The 22,276-nt window shown below is 41.5% G+C and overlaps 1 protein-coding gene across 1 annotated transcript in view; it reads right to left on the bottom strand.

The window, feature by feature from the left end:
- The window catches only part of LOC129378697 (transmembrane protein 182-like), a 63,891-nt gene that overhangs the window by 17,935 nt on the left and 23,680 nt on the right, over positions 1-22,276 (bottom strand). The window lies entirely within an intron of this gene.

The raw sequence follows: 22,276 nt of genomic DNA, 5'->3' as shown, positions 1-22,276 counted from the left end.
CAATGTATTGTAACTCAGATAAAACTAGATTGCATGTAAGCGAAATATATCGATATGACTGGATTTGACTGTACTATGTTTAAGGTGTGCGTTTTGCTTTTGCTTTTTTTTTCTTTGTTGTAAATTAAACGGGTTGTAAAGTGTAAACAATGTGTCAGAATAACTGAGTCTAAGTTTCTATTCCACCTTGGAAGACTTTCTATCACATTGAGTTGCTGAGTGTCTCCTGGGTTGACAGTTATGGTTCGGTGTCGACAGCCGGGGTGGTAAAAAAATATATTTTGAAAATTTTTTAAAAATTTGCTTTCATGCTGTCATTTTCAGTGTGACACTGAATTTAATATTATACTAAACTATTTCAGTATAATTCTTTATTATACAAACGCATTTAAACTTACAAAACCTCGTCAGTTTTGTTCAAATAATTTTTTAACTGTTTCTACAATAGTTAGCCATACCGATGGCAAAAACCCAGAAAATGTATCTAACGTCAAAGTTTCATGAGTTCATAGATGAAAATATGCATCTGTTTCAGTCTATAGGTGATTGATTTTTCACCCACATTGTGGATGACAGTTGATTGAAGCCAGCTGCTGCTCTCTAAAGCAGGCGTAATGGCATTTTTGGTGAACTGGGAGCCAATTTGGAGGTTTCAAGCACAACATTATACCAGTGCAGATTAGAGGCCACACCTGCTGGAGCGGAGCCTATAGGTGGGCTGATTCCTCCAACACTCACACACAAACAACCACGAACGAGTAATGTGCGGGTCATGGATTATTAACAATAATCACATCGCTCTTTTCAGATACATCAGACACATTCAACCATTGTGGAAAGAAAGTGAACCCTCTCTCAAGTCCAGGCTTTTAAAAGTCACAGTGTAACCAGCTTCCTTTTTTCACTAGACTCACATTATTTGAACTGTTCCCAAAGCAACAAACAACATATTGAGCAATGTCAATATTATTTGCACCAAAACAAAGCCGATGTGGGTGAAAAAAAAAAAAAAAAAGAAGTCAGCAATTTGGACCTCGTCGTTGGAAATGTGATTTTATTAGAATTACACATTTTCAGCCAAAAATAAAAAATAAATCAAATATATTGCAGTGACAAAGTAAGAGAAAACGATGAGAGGTTAAAAGACAGTCAACAGTTTATGTCACTGTTGTGATGTTCCGGTTATCAATCAAAGGTTAATGACTTTAAAGGTGAGGAACTCAGTATTTTGGCTCTTTTGAAGTTTTCTGGAAGTTTGTTCCAGATTTGTGTTGCATGGAAGCTGAATGCTGATTCTCCGAGTTTGGTTCTGGATGCAGAGCAGAACCAGAACCAGAAGACCATAGAGGCCTGGAAGTTTTATACTACACCACCTGTGAAGACACTGTTGCAGTATGACTAAAGATAAATGCATGGATGAGTTTCTCTACATCATGCTGAGACACAAGTCCTCTAATCCTGGAAAAGTTCTTCAGGTGACAGAAGGCCGACTTTGTAACTGTCTTTATGTGACTCTGAATGTTTAGGTCAGAGTGGGGAAAACGCCTCTTTCCGGACGTTTTAAAAGTTCACTCAACATTCGCATGGCAGTTGGATGGCAACATAGCGATTGTAACATGCATCATCTGTGTAAATATGGCAGCTCATCTTATCTCTTGCTGGAACCTGAGCCAGTGAGAGTATGTAGATATTTAACATGACAGCTCCCAGAATTGAACCTTGGGGTACCCCACATATGATTTCTATCTGAGAAGTCCCAGTTCTCGAGGTCGGACCTGAACCAGTCCAGTAAAGGAGCAGATAATGGGAAAATTGGATCAAATCAACTGGATTGGGTTGCAAGTTCAAGTTTGTGACGGCATAATTAGACAAAGACTCAACAAACTTGGCTAGATAGATAGATAGATAGATAGATAGATAGATAGATAGATAGATAGATAGATAGATAGATAGATAGATAGATAGATAGATAGATAGATAGATAGATAGATAGATAGATAGATAGATAGATAGATAGATAGATAGATAGATAGATAGATAGATAGATAGATAGATAGATAGATAGATAGATAGATAGATAGATACGTTTCATCTTGAAGCTGACATTCACAAGCTAAATGTTAATCAAACAAACCAATTTCTCCTCAACAGCTCAGGCAAACAAACGGGCCTCAACTTTCCTCCATTCAAGTCAAAATGACAGCCCACAACACAACGACTCCTTTATTCGGCGAGCGTCAGCCTCTGAGCCATTCTGTTGAAAATATCAACTTCAGAAGCAGAGGGGAGGAAGCAAAGACGGGCGTTTTGTTCTGCCTTTGTTGGGCCTGAGCTCGATATGCCGCGTGAGCCTTTCAAGCCATTTGTTAGACTCAATTTCGTCCTCTGTTACATCTGCAGATTACGTTTCAAGCAAACAACCGGCAACATGAAGGCACGCGAGCGCTATTATAGTGAGAGAATGACAACTTGCATAGGCAGAGAGCAGGACAAAATACAAAAAAAAAGGATGAAAAAAAAAAACAGTTGATGTAAAGAAGGCGAGGGAGATTGGAAAGAGGCGGAGGCAGAAGTGATGAGCGGCACTGGTGGCAGGATGTATGCCTGTGTGGACTGTAATGAAGCTTGCGTGCAGGTTTATGCAAATGAAAGCGCTTTGATGGGCGACCTTAAACATAGTCTTCCTCCTATTATTTTCCTTTCGCCTCTGATTCAGCCCGTTTGCTCTGGAATCTCACCAGGACAACGTTTGAGCAAGATACCAATTGCAAAGTCTGCAACAACAGTTTATTAACTGCTTGGTTTAAGCCAAATGACATTACATGACTGGGGAAAATAAAATAAAAAACCTTTGAAATGTTGAAGAAATTGTTTTCGAACCATTAGATTTGTTTTAAGGTCACCATGCATGCTCTATACTTGATTTAAATGTTGCCTCTGATTCTGGCGATGCGTCTTCATTTGGATTCTCCCTGCAATATTCAAGGCAGCAGCCTCTGTTCGGCCAGATGACCAGCAGTGCTCAGCAACAGGTTGGGGAGGGGTTCCTCTACTCATTAAGAAAATTTTAGATCTTTAACTTGACAAAACTGTAGCGATTTTTCAAAATAAAACGTTTAAAAGCCTTCATTGCTTTTTGTAAAGGTCGCATTTTGAATTGCTTTAGTTGCATCCAACTTTCACCCAAAACCGTACAACTTTAATCACCAGATTATTTCTGATAATTAACCTTCGTTTCGTTTGGGTTTATTCTGCACAGCCTTTCATTCGAATCAAAAGCAAATATTTAAACATTTAACAAGTACGGAGGAGGCCAGACGTAGAAACTAGCATGAGAAAATGAGACGTTCCCAGCGGTTTGGCCTCTCTGGTGACGATACATTAAAGAAGCTCTAAGACGTAAGAAGGAGCAAATAACTACACGTTGTGCATCTTTCCATGCTGTCGGTGTTCGGACAGCAGTGAGGAGAAAGCCTCGGCAGCCGGCAGCAGGCTTCCTCTGCTTTAACCTAGATCGCCATCTAGTGGCCGCTCGCCGTACAGATCCCTCCACATGCGGCGCTCACTGACTGACGCTCGCTCGGCTCAGCAGAATAAATCTGCTTCTGCTTCGGCATGGTAATGAGGAGCTGACTTGCTGCTAGGATCAATATGTTGTCATTGCTTCTGTTAAATGAGAATCAAATCACTAGTGATTTTTTTTTTTTGAAAGCAGATTGCATTCGACTGCTTTCTTTTATGTTTGTGGTCAAATACTGCATGTGTTTCATAGACGCAAATAATTTTTTTTTTGTTTTTTTCTAGCTTATACATTTCAAACATAAAGTTCATTCCAACAAGTTCAGATTAAAATAATTCTAACGTGACAAATTTTGTTTGCTGAGGGTTCTCTTAACTTTTTTTGGAACATTTTAAATGATAGGATTAAATTTAATGAAGTTTGTTACATTTTTTTTTTTGCAATAAAAAAACAATAGGATTCTATAAATTGAAGTACTCACAAATAACTACATAAACAGCCTGTTGCTGCTTTTATAGCTTCACAAGAAACTTAGACCAGCTCACTTTTAACATTCAATTAAGGAATGGGCTCAGATATGCAGATTCTTAAAGAATATTTAGTTTAGATTTTGTTTGTAAGTTATTAAAAGTGGCCATTCTAATGCGTTATTCGGAAAAAACTTGACTTGAATTTGTAAGTTGATCAAAAACGGACAAAAATTGAGAGTGTAAGACCAAGTAAAAATTCGCAGGACAAAATGTTAAAATTACTGCAAGACATTGTAAATCAAAACCAAGCATGTACATTTAATATAAATCAAAATAAAACTAATTCCTGGGTTAAGTGTTCATAAACGTTTGTTTCGAAAAGAAGAGAAGAAGAGGAAGAAAAGTCTGAAAAAGTCAAATATTTTTTTTCCATTTCTTTCCTTCGCTTTCCCCGACGTGTCCAGTCGAAGGAACCCTGTTAGATTATAGCATTTAATTCTTGTTTTTGGGCAGTTTGATGTGCGTGTGTGTTTCTTAAAAAGTAAGAAGAGCGCTTGCTTGCCCTCTGTGTGTGTGTGTGACAGAGACCCGACATCTCACCTCGCTCTAATGAAATCACGCGGGTCAGCGGGGCCGGCGTGGCGCGGCAGGTCACCCGGCAGATCGGAACTAAGCTGCTTTGACCCGGCCTGGTACTGCGTGCCAAACGCACACAGACGCACGCAAACACACGCTACTTACAGCAACAATGAGCCACTGTGCCTATGAGGAGGGCGTGATGGCGACTACAGGGCTGTGGAACAAAACACCCAAACACACACACACACACTCTGCTTTCATTTCAAAAACCGCAGCAAGAAAAAGCGCATTAAGAAATTAATTTGACAATGAAAGCGATCAAAGTCACTGTAGTCTGTAAACACTGATATGCTACATTAGATTACAGTGGAGCAAGTTGGTTTATTACGGAGAAGGCTTTAATCATTCCTCTTCTATTAGCTGCTGCTGCTATCGCCCAGGGACTTCCATTAGAATTAAATTAAACAGTGGAAATGTAAATATTGACAACATATGCGCAATTATTTATTCCGCACAGGCAACCAGATCGGGAAATTATTGCTGCGGCATCGGGATGTTGCGAGCGGAGAGGAGGAAAAAAACAACAACAACAACAAAAAACTTCCATTTTCTCGTAATAAAAATGCAAATAACTTGGAGGATAAGCAACCAATAACACTAATGCTGTGGACACGATACAGAAAAAAAAAAAAAATTGTAATCTGATATTGTTTTAAAAGCGTAAGCCGCCATCCACCTGTGACCCCCCACTCCGACCCCCAGGAATTAATATTTCAACACGCCACAGATCAAAGGTCAATAACTTCAATACGGCGCTCCTCTGGAAGCCGTGGCTTTTTTTTTTTTTTTTCTAAGAGGATAATCAATTACCAGAAGACGCCGCCGTCATGTTCCCGGCTCATTCTACAGATCAGCGAGGTCCCCATAAATTTGAATGTAAAACAAGCTCCCCAGCACAGGGTTAAACACGTAATTAGCCACGACAAGCAAGTACGAGCCGCAGACTTAAGTCAGGAAGAGGGCTATGGTAATGCGGGAGACTTCGCAGCCCTGCGAGGCATCGAGACGGGACGCGGGGAGGAGGAGGGGTACGGGGGGGCACCAGGAAGATTTCAGATGCAGATATTAGAATTGCAATTGTCTTCTGCACACAGGGGGCGCCGGTGTGGAAATTGACTTTTTCATTATGCAGTTAGCGCGATAATTAAATATTCGATGCCGTGGGTCGGTGAAGCTACTGAACCACGCCGAAGATATTTAACCAGGCCTGACAGATGTTTTAAATAATGTTTATTTATCAATACTAATACAAAAGCGCCCAAAAACTTTAAAAGAAGAAGAAGAAAAAATTCACTCTTCTGGGAGAAAAAAAAAAAAAAACTTTATGCAGATGAAGCTGAAGTTAAAGTTTCCTTCAGTGAGTTCTTTTTTTTTTTTTTTCCAGCAACTCCAGTAAACTTCCACATCTTGTCACTTTTCTTCCTATTTAATCTCATTCAGAAGTCACACACTTAGTAAAAGTATGTTTCCTTAAAGTTGAACATTTTGACACCACGCAGTTTTCTTGGACGGTGAAAATAATCCCTTAAACCGTCAGTGTTGGCTTTGACCCAAGCTACAAGGAAAGTAAGAGGGGAAAAAAACAAAACGTATGGAAAAATGCAGTATGAACTTTTTTATCTTTTAAAAACTGAAAAATCCACATTCGCAAGAGAAAAAACAACTGATACAAATGAACCAAATGTCTGGAAGCAGTTTCCAGTAATTCCTGAAAAGTAAAGATAACCTATTAATGTTTCTATTTTTATTGCCATATAAACTGCTACACCATTTCTGGTTAACTTGATGTAAAAAGAGGAGTAGGAGTAAAAACAGGAAGGTTTTTGTATCTTTCAAAAGTGATATTTTTTTTGTCTCTCTGCTTTAGGTTTATGCTCATCCAGTGAGCCAAATAGAAAAAATCTGTTTGGTTTCACTTTGATCCAAAACTTATGAAGACAAAACAGAAAGTCGTGAAAGTTAATGTCGTCTGGAGACTGGAAGGCTGTTTTGGTCCGGTCTGCTGTGACTCTGGTAAGAACTGACATGAACTCGTGACTTACAGTCCAAATGTAAACTCAAAACAACCTCTATTTTTTGGTTATTATGATGCAAAATAATAAAAAAAAAAGACTAAATAAGCTGAGGGAAGTTGAGGTTTCCAATGACAAAAAAAAAAAAAAAGAATAAATAAAACTTTGCAGAGTTGCTAATGAACAACAAAGTAAAATGGGAGTCCATTTTACTTCTGGAAGTAAAACAACAAAACAAGACAAACTCAAAGTTGTTCAAAGTTTAATTTGGTGCTTCTGGGAATTAATTCCCAGTTTTCTGCTCTTGTAAAAATCAGTACGACTGCCACTGCATGAGGTATGCATTGATCCACTCAGAATTTATTGGTGAGCGTTATTTATTTTATAAAACCGGATCATCTTTTCGGATGAGACGTGTGACGTCACGTCCTGGACGACAAAGTCTACGCCAGTGCACACCACGAAAACCTCCAGGACTCCCAGCAACGTTTACTCTCAAAAAGAATAAAAGCAACACAAAGAAGAAACAATAATCACTCCAATTTAAGTTTGGATTTGTGTTTCTAGGAACTGATTGATGAGCCAAATACCAATAGCGTTTTCTAGAAACAGACTGGTTGTTTGTGCTCAGCTTGAGGAAAGTCCAAAAAAGTGTGTGTACTTTTTCAATTTTAATGTACAACACAAACATTAAACAATTAAAACTGTCCGTTTTTACTAGAGATTCTCTCAAGCTATAGTATGAACCAGAAACTCACCAAATTGAAACTTTCCATCAGTGTTTCTGGAAACTGATTAGTCGCTTTTGGCCAGTTTTCTGCAGCGCTGCCTAAAAGCAGACACGAGATAATCATGTTTATCCTGTAAAACCAGGAAAATGATCTAAAGCTGGCAGTCTGCTTTGGATTTAATCTAATCTAAAAGTAGAAATACAAGTAAGAAGGAAATTAAAATGTGGCTATGACTTGTTTTCACCAATATTAGTAGGAATGTGGGACTCATGTTTATGTATGGATACTAAAAACTGTCCCAAGCCAGTGCATACACAACTCACTAAAATGACTGTTTTTTTTTTTTAAACAAATCTCAAAATTTTCATTAGCGTTTGAACTGAAATAATTGCCATTTTTTCCCCGTTCAAAATTTGGATTGAGCTCTCTGTATCACTCTGACCTTGTTTGCCCAATCGCAACGATGACCCAAATGTATAAATGAATAAATTAGTCTACATAGTAATGCTAAACAAGTATCCACACAGTTGAATTAATACATAAATACATGGTTGTATTTATGCATAACTTCCAATGCAACTAATTTTTGTCCCAGACAGATGAGAGGAGGAAGAAAATATCATTATACAACAATTAGACTTCCTTTCCATCGCCCTTTACAAAATGGGAAATATTCTATGTATTTACATCTGAGAATGTCAATCCCTTTCAGTATCACAGCATGATTTGCAAGTCATGCAGTGAGAAAGAAACGTCAAGGGAGAGAATAAAAGGCATAAATGGATTGAGATTTGCGTCTTTACAAGTCTGTCCAGTACAAGGGTAAAGAGAAAATGTTCCCCTCCACAACGGGAGAGGCAAAGTGGGTTAAGAGAAAAAGGAAACATACTCTCGACAGGCTTGGAGCCGCTACAAAAGACAAACGGATGGACGCCGATACGCTTCCAGTAAGCAAGAGCTCGGTTTGAGGTTGTCTCTGGTGGCTTTCATGTGGGTGAGTACCCTTCATGCTCTACTCATGGTGAAATCTCCACTGCTGCACATTTCGATCGGCTTGAACTGGTTTTTCTCTAATTTCCTTCTGCGCCGTCGGAAAACCGGAGCGACTTTGAACCGCCGTGGTCGGCCCCTCGAACTCGACTGAGAGGTCACGCTGGGGCTTTTTTTGTTTTTGATTCTCGGGAAACAGAAACACGTCCTCTCCCACGGGCAAACAACTTGCGAGTGGACTCCAACGCTCGGCGATGGAACAATGCGCTTCCTCGGATCTTAGGAGCAGATTTGCATTGGCAACAGGTAGGGGCTCTCGACGGGGGCCCCCGGATGTCTGTTTAGAAATTCAGCCAGTCCTTCACATCAGAGATCTCCAGCGGGCTCAACAAGGGAAAACATGAAGGGGACCAAAGTGTTGGAGTGGTTTTGTTGACAGGCTCAAACAACTTATAGTGATCCTTCATTGCTGCGTTTGATGGACATCTGAGCACCACTTGTGAAAGCGTGGGGGGATGGTGCAGAGGGGGAAAGGGTGGGGTGATACACGGGGTGTCAACACCAGGACTGATGGAGTGCGCGCTAAAGCACTGTATTGGGAAAAAAAAAATACAAAAAAAATAAACAAATCAGGAACAATTAAGTGTGAACTCTCATGGAATATTCATTGGCGAGCAGCCTTTCCGTGACAAGCCATCACGCCACCTCAAGTCCGTTTTTTCTGTTCCTTCTCTCCATGTCCTGCTCGCATGGAGATGTGCCTGCCACTTAAATCAAATTAGTCATTAGCAAATTGAATCAACAATTAGAGCAAAAGAGCTACATGGAATTAGTGTCAGCTCAGTCATATTTGTCAACCAATCAGAAGAAGCTCCGGAGTTTTTCCTGCGGTCTAACTCCACCGCGGCGCAGTCAAAGTCACGGCCGTAGCTCAGGGCACAAGCCCCCTTCAGTTGCTCTCCTGCCAGGGTCACCTAGCATCATTTGTTTTTGCTTTAAATTTGCCAAACTGCATTTGTTTCGTTTGATGGATCCGACCGCTGCCCCGATCTCCCGCTCCCTCCGCCTCTTCTGGCTTATTCGTATCGACGTTTCTCACTCCTCTCCAACAACGGCTTTTTAGTTAGAGGCTGTCAAAAACGTCGCCGGCAGAAATGGAAGTATCCTCATTATGCAAATGCTGGCCTCCACTGATGGCATGTTCTTGTTTTTAGAAATTGCATTCCCCCTTGTCAGAAGTCAAATTGTATTTGAGCAACTTCAGAGAAATTGTCACAAAGATTTCAATTTGGTTTGCCTGCGATGCCACCATCAATTTAGTCAGAACAAACACGGACATCTGTTTATTTCTTTACAAAGAGCGACATGATTGTGCTGTTGCGGGAAGCCTTCTCCACAATCACATTATTATATATGTACAGCTTGTGCTAGGTCTTGAAAGGAAACAATAACAACATTGAAAAGTCAGAAAAATTAATTCCGGATGCAGATTTTGTAACTAAAATATGGTAAGAAGGCGAGGTTGGCGAATATTTTAAATCGCTTTCCTGCACAAACTTCGAAGAGAGTTGACGGAGAGTCCTCTGAGGGAAATATTAATAATAACATCCCATGAAGAGAGACGAGATAACTCGTTTAGAAGCGATCTCCGAAAAGACGCATGAATCGCTTAATGGTTGGACAATGTTTTTAATTTGTATGTTTAACAAAAATTCAATCTCTACTTTTGACATTCAAGCAACCAACGAACAATGTCTCTATTTCAACTTTTATGAAAAAAAAATAAAAATAAAAGCTTGTTTTCCACCATTATAGCATCTCTAATCTGCTTCTTAGAAATTGTTTAATCTTCTGGCAAAAGCGGCCTTGGAGAATTTTTGAAACTTCATCAGTTCAGAAAACAACATTTGATGAGATTGAAGAGAAAGCTGAGCTGGCACTTTCAAACATACATGAACATGTCTGGAGTTTGCTTTCAACCAGCACGGATCAATAAAAATTGATTTTCCGGGGATATTAACGCGTATCTTCCAGAGCCTTAAAATGTATGCAAACTACATTAAGGAGTTGAACTTTCTGGATTTTTTAAAGTGGTCTGAAAATTTAAAAAAAAAATAAATAAAAACTCCACTCATGCTAAATTGGCCAAACGACTGCGCCCTCTCATAGCCTTCATCATTGTTACAGCGGTGATAAGTGTGATGCTTTAAATCTTCGATAGCAACACAAATTACCGGTGCCTGGCTACCGACGTTGACAAAGACGAAAAGAGGAAGAGAAAAAAAAAAACAGGAAAGTGAGAAAAAACGTCAGGGTCGATTTTAATATTCATGAATTTTCTACCAGCTCAGTTCAGCAGTTTCGATTAAGCATTAATTAGGAGCCAGAGGGGAAACCAAACAAAAATAAGGAGCTGAATGACTAATGAAGGTGGCTGAGATGTGGGTAGACTGCCACGCCACTAATGGTTCGGTGTTATGGGTGCTACTTGGGCAGGAGTGCCAACGGTGTGGGCGGCTAAGACGCTCCTCTGCCCACACCAGAGATCACACTCAGAGAGGAGGAAAAAAAAAAAAAAAAAAACACACACACACACTCTGGCCATGAAAGAATAACACTCGCCTGAAAACAGCCGGAGCGCACTGTGGAGGGAAAAGAGGGAGCGAAGGCTCCACGTTTTGGAGGGGCGGGCTTCGTGTTTGGTTGAAGGCGTTTACGTTCCTCTGGGAGAGTTCTGCGAGCCTTACAACATTTTTTTTTTTCAATAACCAGCTGGAAAAAAATAAAAATAATAAAAAACTTGAAAACAGTCACTTTGGGGTCAGGAGAAGTGAAAACGGCGACGTTCCGTCTGCGTCGGACAGAGTTGCAGCGCTGAAGACTCTGAAACAAATACGGTTCACGTTTTATATCCATCATGTTTTACAAAATGCATAGTGGTAAACGTGAACTTAAAATATGCTTAATTTTAGCACTTTTTTTTATTAGCACATCATTTGAAGAACTGGAACAAAAAAAGCATATTTAAGTATTTACATGAAACTTTGTTGTAGTTTGTGTAATATCCATTTTTACTGCACTTGCATTAAATTCAAATATCATCGGGAGCCAAAACTAGTGGATACATTTGTAGGTCCAAATGTATCTTCAAAAGATACATTTTGTATCTTCTTATCAAAGAAGAAGACACAAAATGTATCTTATTTATTGAAGACGCAACAAATGATGTTTTAGAATACACTCATTTTAAATAAGCTGGAAAACCACAACAAAAATCTAGAAATTGTAGAAATTTTCGTATTTTCCATTTATTTCCGAAGACAATGCAGCAGTTGCAATTGTTGAATTTTGGGTCTGTAAAGCCGCAAAGTAAGAAGAAGAAAAAACTCCTAATGTCTTCAATTTCGAATCATATAGTCGCCCAACAATTAAAACATAGAAGCAAACAAAAATATGATCTTAATTTTTAATATTCAAGACAGCTTATAAAACAACTTATTTTGTGATCTTTAGCCTGACAAACAAAACCTTTTACTATTGAATAAAACATTATTAAAATGTAAATTTTGCTCTAGTTGGCATGTTGATCTTGGGCTATATCAGAATATTCAATAACATTATTACATGATAATAAAATGTATTATTAGCTCAATAAAAGGCAAAATGCCCATGGGTTTCCTTCAGTGTGTCATGACTAATGTGAAGCTTAATTATTATGGTTGTACTTCATGCATTTGCAAGACTACAATGTATATGGATGACTCCTCCGGAGTTGAATATATTCGTCGAATCTGAATAAACCGCATAAAGATGAAGCCAGAATAAAATTTTCATTCATTATTGTCGTGGCTCCAAAATGTCAGCCAGGGCGCGGTTTGCATCCTATAAATATTTTCCGTCTTAATTATTTGCGTTTCTTTTACAATCGAGTTGAAGAGAGGAGGGCTATAAAAATTTTCTTGGTGTTTTTTTTTTTTTTTTTTTTTACTTGCAGGATCAGAGGAAGAGTCCAGAAGAAAATAGGTTATCCTTTTCTTTTATCTGTTTGAGGAAGGGCTTTGCTGCCTCCTCTCCTGGTAAAACAAGGATAAAGGAAACAGGGGGGGAAATAAATGATATTGTTACAGAGGAATTATCCTTAAGCCTGCCCATGATATTTGAATTGTATTGGTGAATTGTAATCAGGTATTTTAGCTTAGCTCTCCGTGTTGAACGCCTACCATCTGGTATTGGGCGACAGTATGACAGACAGAGGGGCTGGAGGAAGAGGGAGGGAGGGAGGCACGGCGGTGGAAAACCTTATCCAGCTGAAAGCCTGGCGACTTTAGTTCCCCAATCTCTAAATCTACACATTGTAATGTAAGCCCACAGACAGGAAGCCCAGAGCAAACAGTGCTAGTAGGACCACATATAGGCTGCAGATCCTTTCCAATCATGGGGCTGTGTGGGGCTTTGTCCACTCTGAGTGGCTGGAAAATGAAACAAAGCTGAACTTGAAATGATTTTTGCCGTTCGTACGTCGTTCGTTAAGCCACAATTGCGTTCACGTTCTACTCTGCTTTCAGAAATCAGAGCCAAGATAATGTCCTTTGAGATTGGTCACATACCTATCCTTTTTATTTATATTTTTGCTATGTTTTTACTATCAAGAGCCAGTTAAAAGGTCAAGCTTTTTTTTTTTTTACATATATAACTGGCTTCAGTCAAATTTCTGATTTATATTCAGGCTCAAAATCAGATTCAGGTCCGACCAAATGATATGAAAATTTAAAATTTAAACACTTCACAAACTTTTTCGATTTTATTCATTACGCCAATTCCTGTGTTTTTCAAGGTTTCTGAGAAATGTAGGCCTGGTGAAAATCTTTGTGACCATTAAGATAAATGAGTGAAGTCCAGTAAAAGAACTGTTGAATTGATCATTTTTGTCCTCTTCTAGGCAAGTTTAGAAACCGACATTGACTGGCTTTGAAGTAAATATCGATTGCTTCTTGAATTTTTTTAAGTTGGAGAAATAATTTATTTTGTTGATGCATGTACATACATGTAGAAACTTCAAGTAATTTAATTTAATTCAGCATTAATTCCTCACTTTTTAAGACAAATGTTTAAAGTATTTCAGGTTTTTCCATTCAATTCAGAACTTTCAGACGTTTTTTGTTCATTAAGCGACATAAATTCAGATTTATGTATTTATTCCTGAACATAAAGTATTTTTCTGGTGGAATCAATACTTACTGAACTTTGGTTACCTTGTCTTACTTAAATTTTGATTAGATTAAGTTGGAATAAAAAGTGCTTCTCTGTATTTGATGAATATTTCCCCTACTTTTCATATCAAGTTGGATTTGGATTTTTTTTGTGCGTTGGACTAGATACTATTAACTCTTGTAGATATTCTACAAGAGTGTAGAATTTAGAACTTGTAGATTTTAGAATATCTACAAGTTGCTAGTAAATATGACTTTCAGTTGTTGTTTGGTTAAACTAAGCTTATTATAACCTCTTGATTATATTTGAGGGAGATGCTAATTTCTTTTTAATAGTCCAGAGACAGTTCCTGCTTTGTTCATGAGGATGAAGAAGTTGGTCGGAATAAATTTCCAAGTGAAATCCTTGGGTTAAAAAAATGCCAACGATCACCATTTCTGAAGCCGTTTAGTTATGTTTCTACCCAAATGTCAGACCATCAAAAAGAAGTGAATTTGTTGCTTCCATGGAGTGAATCAACCAGGTTAATCAGCATATAATTTCATAATGGCTGTCGTAAACAGGAAGTAGAAGTTGCTCACTAGCTCAGAAACATGGAGACCGCCCTCCCTCTCAAGCTGGAGGTTTAAACAGACATTTTCCAGAGCTTAATGCCTCTGGTACAGAGTAGATGCGCCAGTGAATGGGACTATTCACTACATCAGGACTTATTTGACTAAAGTGTTTCCAGCTCTACTTTCGCACATTAACTATTTTTCAGGAAAGCCAAAAACATTTTGGCAAAAATCAAGAAAGTCATTTAGAAAGTTACCGTTTCCATCGACCTCTCTAAATGCGATCATTCAAAACAAAACAGCTAGTTTTTCTTTTTGTTTGTTTTACAGTGAATATGCAAAACATTTGTTGCCACTGGATACAGGTATCTGATGTTTCTGAAATACCTCTAAATGTACCAAAAATGATACCTGGCATTTTTACTGTTGGGGGCAAAATGTCATTTTCCTGTTTGCGGATCCTATGGCCGATTCCTCCACTTGCTTTTGTTCTTATGTAAGCGAACCCCCAGCTGAATGTCACGTGAACGTCTCATCTGGTCAGCCAGGGTCAAGCGTGAACAATAACGGTGATTATCACCACGAGGTGAGGGCCAGCGTGTGAGACCGTATTCAAGTTTTCTTTTCTTTACTCTGCCTTGCCACCTATCACAGTTCATTACCACAAATTAGGGTTCAATAAAATTGCTATTCAGAGATAATTAGGAGTTGGTTGGTGGTGGTGGGGTCCTGGCGGAAAGGAAGGGGGTGGGGAGGTTGGAGGGCAGATTTCCTCATGTCTTCCTAACCCAAACCAACAAATGGAGGCAGCTGAGGCAAGTGAATTAAGATCCAGACCTCCCGTTCAAACGCACAAGGAGAAGAGGCGAACAGAAAAAACAGAAAAGACAATTCCTCCCCCTTCTTCCTCTCACCTGCTGAGTTGGAGCTGCTCCAAATGAAACAAATTGTCTCGTGCCCCCTCGTCTTTTCATTCTGTTTCTACTTCGCCGAGAAAAAAAAAACAGGAGAGGTGCAGCGGCTCACCAACAAACAGTGATCCCCACATAAGGGCGGCGGCTAATGGGGCTCGGTGTGTGGGTGTGTGAACGGCTGCGGCCGGAGTTACGCCTGCGTGCGGCACAAAAGACGAAAAGGTTCGTCTCTCGTTAATTAACACTTTCCCCGACGCGACTGATCTCTGCATTCAGCGAGGAGCGAAATGTTTGTCGGCTCGACAAAATTTGCCTTCCAGCAGATATATTTAATTAAGACGCAGCTCTGGATTTCTTTTATATCTGCATTATTATTCATTAGTTTAGTTAGCAAAAACTACAGTAAATTGCTCCTCTTGTTGTTGTTGGTGTGAAAATAAAGCTGCGGCTTCCTTAATGGTTCGCGTGTTTCTTTGTTGATTATTTTTTTAAGAGTAAAACTGCAATAACAAACAAAAGTACACTGGGTTTTGAGTAATTTAATAGCTTCTTGGGTATAAATTGTTTATATAGGTCACTGGATATGTGCGGTTGATAATTTGTCATTTGTTTTCTATTGTTTGACAATTTTGTCAAGCTTTAAAGCAAAGTGCCATATTTCCATTTTCTTGTAAACTATTTTTTCTAATGGTAAAACCGACTGGGTTGCGGTCACAATACAACTTTTTTTTAAATTTCTTTTAAGAGTGTAACTAAAACAGTTTCGTAAGCTGCATTGTTTTATATTTTAAACCAACATAACTGAAAACTCACTGAATTGTACCAGATTTATAAATAATACCTCTCCTTAAGAGAAATATATCTTTTAATTTCAACGTGATTCTTTTCACTGGAAGTAATCTATGTTGTTTAGTGACCCATTTAGATCCCTGACTTGAGTCTGACAGAGAAGTTAATGATTAGGGTGATAACATTCGTTCACAAATAACTTCCGTAAAAAGTTTCAAAAAGGGAAGGAAAGCTAAAACTAACCAGGTACTATTAACTTTTGCCCCACATGCTCACTATTTTGTTGGGAAAACATTTTTTTTATCAATTTATTTGATTCAAAAACTACCACCAAGCTAACATTAGCTTCACCGCCGACATAGCAACAGTCTCCTCAGAACTTTGAAGATACCGATTATCTACATCATGATTGATGTTTTGCAAAAAATGACACTGTGGCTTTTTAGCCGCTTTGTAAAAGCAAATTACAAATGTCAGGGGTAAGAAGGTGCAGATATTCATAAGCATTATTAGAAACCGCTTCATCCGAACCACACCAACTTGATAGCCCTATTTTGTGCTGATAAACAGTGAGCAGGCATCAAGGAGGAGCACTTTTAATCAGTTTTGTCTGTTTGTTGTTGAGCAGTGGCTTGGCTGCGGTTGCTGACATTCAGCTGCTCTGCTGAACCCGTCAACTTTAGCTCCACTTGTTCCCTCTGGTGGCTGCTGGTGCCCTCCTTCATCCTTCTCCTCCTCCTCCTGCGTTGTGGCCCCCAGCTGTCTGCATCACGGCCTGGCTGCGGCCCCAGCGCCACTGCAGGGGCCGTGTGAACCGGCCGCTTCGGTCACCTCGCATCAGTGTTCGGCTGGAATGCGGCGCGGCACGGCCCGGTCGGGGACACCACTCAGGGCTGGGGGTTGGGAGGCGCGCAGGGGAGAGGGGGCTGAGCAGGTGCTGATGCAGCCGGAGGGAGGGGGAGTTTTGCCTCTCTGGAGGTCACGGTGCCAGATCAGAATCACTGGAGGCCTTTACTTATTAAGTGGCTCTCTGTGGTCAACTGGTGCTGCTCCACTGGCGGTAAAGAGACACCAGGCGGCCACTGAGCCCGCCGCTCCTATGCTGCTGCGTCTGGCCCCGCCTGGTCCCCGCCGTGAACAAGCACAGCACATGATACCAGAGGTGTAGCGTTGCGTCTCCTCCCCGTGTTCAAAGAAGTCCTTTACACACCAAACAGAGACTCTCTGATCAGCAATTATGCACTTTAGCGATATTAGATAATGCTGAGCGGAGACGACGGGGGCCTCCAGGGACCCCGGCCTCCGTAAATACTCCTCCCTCCGACAGCGTCCTCGCCGCGTTATGTCACCAATATTTCAGCTTTATTTTGGTGAGTAGAGACGATGACGACTCTTCAAAGTTATTAGCTGTAAATATGTGTGTGGGCCATTCATGTTTATCTTTTCCTGTAGTTATAATTAGCGCAGGTCGCACTCTACCCAGTTCTAAGTGGCGAGCTGGCACGCAACATTACCATCAATTAATATGCCATAATCACAGCGTTCACTTTCAGATGCTCTGTGTGCGTTTTGCGCTTTAAAGCGCCGCAGCTCGGCGATCCTCTAACGTATGCTAATGCAAGTTGAAACACTGCAGATTGTCTCAGAGGAGCATGAAGCCGGCCGGCGGCGTCGACCTCGTTTGAAACCCGGGAAACTTTGAGTTCAGCCCACCGGCTTTAAAAATGCTGGATTCACCATTCCTGCTGGGAAACATGGTGGTGGCAGTGTCATGCTGTGAATTAATCATTATTTAGCATAAAAGGGAGAACTTTTAGCACAATAAACAGATCTCTGCTCTCTGAAGTCATTCATTTATGTCTCAAACATTTGAAACAATGCCTCATTTGATCACTTTGTTCCATGTTGGATTCATGTTGATGTGCGTTCAAAGATAAAAATTTGAATTTTGAAAAAAGATGTGCAAAAAAATGTCTAGTCACTCATATCTGACTGAAGACTGTCTTCAAAATAAAAAAGACACAAGATGCTCCCGTCAGGCAGGCGTATCCATGCCAACAGGTTGTCCTATTAGCAATGTCAGCTAAAGGTATTGTGATATCTGGGATCAAATTTGAGATTTTGTTCGGGAGGACCACCCCACTGCTCAGAATGGAGAATATTTCATGTTCTAAGGTTGTTTCTTGAACACTTTCAATAAAGTCTGGAGACCCTCTGCCACTAAAAACAGCCATTGAGACATTTCCCAGGTTAATGACTCAAAACGCATCGCGAAGCAGAAATTGTTCACTAAAGACTAAACCTTCCTAAATGGGTATCCAAGCACTGTGCTTTAGGTACAGTGGAGGATCTGTGATGCTGTGGGCCTGCTTGTCTTTCAAAGTGATTCCTACCTGGTGTTTTATGACTCACCACAAATCAACCACAGAAAAAGAATCATCTCTCAGCCTCAACATATTAAGGATGTTGACCAACAAATGACTGGAACATTCGCTATTTTACTGATACACTGCATTGGAAGGTAAACCATTGGCCATGCAAACTACTGTTGTGTGTTTCTAGTTTATTCAGACGTATTCAGTCTCATTCAACCAGCCGAACTGGACCAACTGAGACTCAGTAGAGGTATGTGTGTCATCCAAAGAGAATCGGTTCTACTCTGGACAGTTCCCATATAACTTAATTGGTTTTAATTATTAACTATTGGAGATGAAAGTTAGTTTTTATTCCAGCATAAAGCAAACTCTGTCAGCATAGTGGTGGAGCGGCGAGACCTTCCGAAAAACACTCTGTAGTTAGAGCTCTCCAGCTGCTGAAGCACCGCAGGCGAGAGGACTTAAAGGACGGCGTGAGTGACGTGGCGCCTGGGCATGAGGAGAGGGGAAGAGACAGCAGACAGTTGCTGCACACTGCGGCAAGCTGGCGGTGTCACACCTGGCAGCTGTCACTCACCACGAAGGAAAAGAAGAAAACACCTCGCTTCCCTGATATTGCCAGGGCCCCCGCCAAAACACGCCTTGAGTGGTGTCATCCATCCGGCTCGGCTCGGTGAGGAGCGCGGAGAGCGTGAGCGCTCGTCCTGTCACTGCAAGCCACACAGAGACAGAGGAGGAAGAAGAAAGAGGGGAGGGAAGCATCCGTCTATTTACATATGGAAAGGTCACAAATAGCCTGCAGGCACTGTGCTAATTAGAGAATGTGGGAGAAAAAAAAAACTCCAAAGATAAATTGAAAGACAAAACCGGAGAGTTATCTAAGAGCACAAGCCTAATGAAGGTGGAGCCGAGGTGAATGAAAGGAGAAAGGAACCCGTCAGAGGAAAGCGAGTTGCTTGGAGTATAGTTGTCCAAGTTTCCTGAACAGGTTGTCTCTTCACTAGGCGGTAGGGGAAGCTAGGTGGTCAGCGGCCTGCAGTTTTCCTGCTGATGCACCGCAGCACTGTGGTCATACCACGGGCCTCCACCACCAGACGTTAACCATATGACGGTGTTCAGACGACCGGAGTGGATGATCTCCCTTAGCCACACCATCGAATCAACCTTTGTAATTCGTTGTGACAAGCTGACAGGGAAAATGAGTGTAAAATTTTATACTTACATGAATTTTTGTGTCAGATCACCGTCTGTGTGCCTGTTTATCGGGCCGGCTGTAGCCGAGGGCCTCTTTCTCCGCAGGCACTCCACGGACTCCATTTCCAGGCCTTCAGACACATCGTCCTTCGCCCTAGTGAATTTGTTGATTAATTTCGGATGCTTCCCTTAATTAACACCCCCAAAGGAGAACGTAGGTTTCCTAACCCAGCTTTGCTGCAGAACAAGCGAAATGGAGAGAGAGTCTGAAGAAAGATGACCTGAGGGAGACAGACGTTAGGACGTCCAAAAAGACGTGACACCAGGCCGGGACCTGGACCTGGGCGATGCCTCGGGTCTCCCAGCCTCTAATCAGTGGCTGGAAACCAGCTCCCTATTAGTCTAATCTCATTTGCTTTAGCTTCGGCAAAGACACAGTACTCACATGATGCCACCCTGCGACTGGGCCAGGGCCGCCGCCGCCTCTGGCCCACCGCCATTAATTGATGCCACTCTCTTACTTCCACTGAAATTGGCAGATGACAGACAGGGGCAAAATAAAAACGTGATTTCTTCGTTTTTTTTCTCCCTTCCCAACATCAGAGTGGATCTCACTAATTGGGTTGAATGGCGCCCATGTCGTCTTGTGACAGCCAAGCAGGATGCATGAGAAGCTGCGGGCAGCTTGGAGAGCTCTCACCCTGCCATGCCAGAATCAGAAGACATGCCGGCAGGAGGGGGGCGAAAGTTGCGAAAGACACGCTGAGACAAAAGAGCACAGCTAAAGACAGGCCGCTCACTTTCCGGGGACCTTGGACTGACAAAGTCGCACTTTGTGTCGCCGAGGGCAAGAAGAGTACAGCATAGCCTTGACCAGAGGGAAGCACGTCTCTGCGTCAGCTTCAGAGGAAACATCAGCAGTGAGCAGTGGGAGGTGAAAACTCAACGGTGCAGCTGATTATTGGTTTATCAAAGCACAATGTTCACAGCTCAAGTGTCCGACAAAGTCTGGAAAAGAGTACAAGTAGTTTCTAGTGCTTGATACGGTCCAAAATGTTTGTGGTTCCAGACATGGTCTACCCATTGGTCAATCTAGTCACCAATCCATCCAGCCTCCCACCCATTCAATCCAGTTTATTCACATAGTGCAAACTGACAACACATTCTCTATCCAGGTTTCAAGTTGAAAACCTCTGAGGAAGTCTGGGATAAATTCGTGGTGATAGTTTTGTGTTGAAAATCAGCAAATGTGGATGTGTTTGTTGTTTCTTACCATTAATGTTCCCCTCATGTCTTTGGAATCTCACCGAAGGTGTAGAAAATTCACCAAACCAAACTACAGCTGAAAAGCACCAATTTTCCAGAATGCCAGACCAATACAGCATGCAATTAATTAGGCCCATTAAAGGAACATACGATCTGTGAGCCTGGAGTAAAAACAGACACGGATGTTTGAGCGAGGTCGCTGCAGCCCTGCCGCTGGACAATCATCCGCTTTGTGTTTGCAGAGATTCAGGGAGCGGAGAGGGAAGAAGCAGGAATTCCTGTTACAAAAGGACAAGAAGTGCAGGTGTAATTGGGATATTTGTGAGTGTTTAGTTTCAGGCCCATCTGAACGGCGATGAAATGAAACCTGTAAGACTAGAGCAGCAAGGACTTAACGTCTGCTCTTCATTCCTCTTTGCTTCTGTTTCTCCAGCTTCAGCGTTTTATTCTTTGGGTTTCTCTCTGTTTCGCAGGACTCTGACACTCCGTTGCCCCGTTTCTCCCCCGCCCCCCGCCAATGATAGCAGCTTGATCGGGCAGGTATAGGTAACAAATGAGATCAATTAACGTGTCCAAGAGGGGCACCTACCGGAGAGTCCGGTTGCACTAAACGATCTCCTCATCTTTTGTTTCCCTGCGCAGGAATCCATTTGCAGCCTCATCACTTTCCCCGGCCTGAACAACGGAGCCGATTGTTCCAACCGCCCGGCTAATGGACAGGGCCCAGGAGAACCGGGCCTCTTGCCCCGGCTGCTTGTGTGTCCTTTCTGTCAGGAAGGACCTCCCCCCGTGATCATCACCTCCTCCCCAGCTTCCTAACACATCAGCAACTCCATTTGTAGCAAATTTGTCCGGCCAGCTCTTTAATTGACAAATTTTAGCATTAACTAGGACCAGTAGTCTGAGTCCACCGATACCTGTGCGGTAGCCTTCTTCAGCTTGCTCAGATGAAGGCTTTTTTGATAGCAAAGCGAGAATTTGCAGAGGAGCAGCAGCAGAAATAGAGGCAATTATCAGCCATTGATGGGTGAACGGTAGAACCCAGGGTTCCTTTAAATCTGCTTGATGAATGTGATGTGTGCCCACCATAGCTAGACAGGATTGTTTACTTTATCACCTTGTAATCAACCTGGCTTGCCTGACAGCTCACCATTACCCCCTGATGACAGGTCTGCCGCAATTTGGCCCCTGAAAGAAAATATATATTAAAAAGAAAAACCTTCTCTGGCTATTTCTGATGCTTTATTGATGGAGCGCTGGCCCTGTTATCTTTGTGCGTAATTTGTTTTCAAGAACTGTGATTTACATTTCATTGGGATTACACCTTTAAAAGCAACATGCAGTGGAGAAGTGGGCAGCCGGCGAACACTCTCCATCCCCACCAGAAGAGCAGGGAGGAGGCGGAGGAGGTGGCAGTGGGGGGTTCAAACGATTTCCAAGTCCTCAAGTGGAGAGGATTACAATTACAATTAAAAATCAAAAGCCCTGTGTGTCCATCAAACGGCTGCCCATAACCCCTTTGTGTACCTACTGCCAAATAATGGCAGCTAGTGGAAGGCTTGGCAGATGCAAAACGCTTTCTGGCTTAATTGTGGCGTATTACCGGAGCTT

The sequence above is a fragment of the Poeciliopsis prolifica genome, unplaced genomic scaffold (genome assembly GCF_027474105.1).
Source record: "Poeciliopsis prolifica strain line A6 unplaced genomic scaffold, Auburn_PproV2 SCAFFOLD053, whole genome shotgun sequence".
In the NCBI taxonomy this organism is placed as follows: domain Eukaryota; kingdom Metazoa; phylum Chordata; class Actinopteri; order Cyprinodontiformes; family Poeciliidae; genus Poeciliopsis; species Poeciliopsis prolifica.
Note: the sequence above shows the minus strand (reverse complement) of the source record. Positions and strands in the feature narration are given on the sequence as shown.